General features: G+C 40.8%; 1 pseudogene; it reads right to left on the bottom strand.

Moving 5' to 3' along the window:
* Positions 1-1,557: 1,557 nt before the first annotated feature.
* Positions 1,558-2,068, bottom strand: LOC102759692 (annotated as a pseudogene).
* Positions 2,069-3,251: the final 1,183 nt, after the last annotated feature.

The following is a 3,251-nucleotide window of genomic DNA, read 5'->3' as shown; positions in this document are numbered from 1 at the left end:
AAAACCATATGGCAAAATTTGGCCGTTCTTCATCACTTCTCTCTTCCTCTTAGTTTTCTAATTCTGCCATTATCATCAGAAAGGAAGAGGAAAAAATGGCATCATATGCCCCTTGATGTATCCAATTGCCTCAAAATTCCTTATTCTTTACAAAAAAACAAACAAACCTTAAAGGTAGGTTTGAATTGCTTGTCAAATATGGCCCAGCGGTAGTTTCCAGTACTTAGGATTTTTCTGTGTACTTACACCTCTGTCCTTCACCAACATTAATCAATCCTCTCACACTGTCCTCAGGAGGCACAGCCTTTTCATTTTAAACGAAGTCATTGAGGGTAATTGAATGCTCTCCAGCAATACGTGGGTGTGAAATAGCAGTTGCTTAGTTTCACAGAGAGAAAGACAGGTTTTGAATAAAAGTTTGATGTGCCTTCCATGGGGAACAGGCCTCTGCACTCCTTCCAAACCCCACAGTTCCTCAGAGAGCAGCCTGTGCGCAAAAGAACGGCTAATGGAGGCTCCATTCTTTTTCAACAATTGGTGGTGGAGCTTTTAGGTTTTTGAGAGCAGGTTGTCCAGTCCATTTTCTCCAAGGAATGGGAAACCTTATTAGCTTTCCTGAATTGGATTTCTATCTTAGTCTGTGAAGAGAATCAGAACGAGGTAGTGAAACTGGAGACTGTCAAGGGTGGTAGGCATTTGAGTTTTCCATCTGTGCTGGGATACCTTTGGAGTCTTTGTGCTTGTAAGTAGTTTGGCTTTTGATTCTGTAATTCATAGAAAGTCACCGGAGCCTGCTTCATTTACCCCAAGACACACACTAAGGCTGGAATCTACCTGCGTTGATAAGCTTTGTTAATCTGAAAATAAAGTCCAAAGTGAAAGGCAACAAGTGTTTATTTGAGATCTTAGAATAGCTATTTGGGAAACGTAGATTCAGGCAGAAACTCAAATAGTGTTCCGGTGATGGGGTGAAGGCAAGAGTTTTTTAATGAGAAAATAAGGGAGCCCTAGCCGGTTTGGCTCGGTGGATAGAGCGTCGGCCTGCGGACTGAAGGGTCCCAGGTTCAGTTTTGGTCAAGGGCACATGCCCAGGTTGCGGGCTCGATCCCCAGTGGGGGGCGTGCAAGGAGGCAGCCAATCAATGATTCTCTCATCATTGATGTTTCTGTCTCTCCCTCTTCCTTCCTCTCTGAAATCAATACAAATATATTTTTAAAAAAAGAAAAAAGAAAAGGAAGGGAAATAATTACATGAATAGAATAAAGACATTTCTATTGGTGTTAACAAGCTAAGTTACTCTTTAGCTATACATGGCTGGTTACTGATTCTAAAGAATGGTCACAATTATCAGTCCTTGTGAGAGGAGGTCTGCTTTCCTGTTAGCTTTGCAAACAGTTGTTTGTAAAACAATGTTGGCTTGACCCAGTCCAAAGGTTATTTTGCCCATGTCAAACGTTCCAAAGTTTCAAGGAGCAAGATGTGCAAGACCTTTCCTCTGGGATGGCGGTTTTGATTCCATTTAAAAATGGTTCTATTTATATGAATTTTCTTTTTTACGGTGAAATTTTTTTATATTTAGAAGTAGCCAGCTGGACGCAGTTTAGATGATCACAATTTTGTTGGGAGCATCCAAAACATGATAACCAGGAGCCAGTCAAACTTATGTCTTCTTTTCTCTATGAGGCCTGATCAGAGTGTTGACCTTGGCCATGTCAATGTCATAGAACTTCTTCACAGCCAGTTGGATGTGGTGCTTGTTGGTCTTAACATTCACAGTGAACACAAGTGTATTGTTGTCTTCTACTTTTTCATGGCTGATTCGGTAGTCGGGGAAGTTGATGCTAGCATAGTGGTAAAGTTTATTTTCTCCTGGGGGTGCTCTCCCGAGGATATGTGAGCTGCCTTCAGAGCTCCAATTGTCTTGGGGTGACATTGGAAGGTGGGTGACGGGTGGATCTTCTTTTTCGTGTGGCTGTGGATGCCTTTCAGCACTGCTTTTTTTTTACCCTCAAAGCCTTTGCTTTGGCTTTGGAGGGGCAGTGGCTTCTTTCTTTGCTTTCGGGGCCATCTTTGTGAAAAGCCATTTATAACAATTTTCTCAGCTTCTTTTAAAAGCACCCCTTGAGTTCTCTAGACACTTCACATCGGTTCCATTAATAATCTAAGGCGTTTTCTGCTAATAGAGGAGAAAATTTTGTTGTTTAAGAAGCATTTTTATTCTGCTCAAATGATAGAAACAAAATTGAGTTTTATGAGTCTACAAGACCATCTGTAATTTAACCCAGCAAGATGGGTTAGTTGATGGCTCAGGAGGTAAATTTGACCATGAAGAATTTCGTTGGAGTCACACTGTGTTTTAAGTATTTGAACATACACATCTTTAGATGGGGCATCTAGTGTCTAGTGGAGTCCAGCTCGGCTCTCTCTCCATTTACATTAACTGTCTGACCTCTGAAGGCATTTGAAGTTGCAACCCCTGAGCCAAATGTCAAAATCAACAGTTAGCCAGATGTTTTCCCAGTGAGGTTAAGGCTGCTAAACTCAGTGGCAGCATGGCACATAGATTTGTAAAAGCTGAAGGTCATTTTAAGTCATTTGTAGTAAAGAAAGATGAGTTATCCAAGACTTGAGTTAGATGTTGGAGTAAGATTGTAGGGGAGTATGTTTAATGTAATCTTCTTTTGGTTGTAAACAGTAAAAATGGATGGACCCTGGCCTAGCTTAAGAAGAAAAAAAGAATAAATTTATTGGGGAAAACCTCACTGAATTGGAAGAAGAGTTGACTGACCAACATGTGAAGCAGAGAAGGAATAGGGCTGCTCTGGGAATCCCAGCTTTCTTTAACCTTCTCCCTAAAGTGCCACCATAACAAGACTCACCTCTCTCACTCAACTCCCCACTCAGACTCTTAGATACACCCTGGATCAACCAGCTCAAGCCACAAGCTATAAATAACCTAAGACCCGCCTCCCTGTCCTCAAAGCCATTTTTAGGGAAAAGGGAAAACTCTAAGTTACCCCATGAAGTCAAATCCTTGACATTCCTTAATTATTCCTATAATTATTGCACAGTTTTGCCCATAGGGTTTTGTTTTTTTCATATTTTATTCCATTATTTTAACTAGTCCAGTCCAGTTCAGGGATCTTGAGCGTGAGCACCTAGAAATAGAGTGTAGTTTTGTTTTGTCTTGGTTTGTTTTTAATAATGCCCAAGCCTAGCATTTATGATTCTGTATGGATTTTTTTTTTATT

This window comes from Myotis davidii, unplaced genomic scaffold (assembly GCF_000327345.1).
Source record: "Myotis davidii unplaced genomic scaffold, ASM32734v1 scaffold2170, whole genome shotgun sequence".
Classification (NCBI taxonomy): Eukaryota; Metazoa; Chordata; class Mammalia; order Chiroptera; family Vespertilionidae; genus Myotis; species Myotis davidii.
The sequence above is the reverse complement of the archived record's forward strand: the minus strand, read 5'-3'. Positions and strand labels throughout refer to the sequence as shown.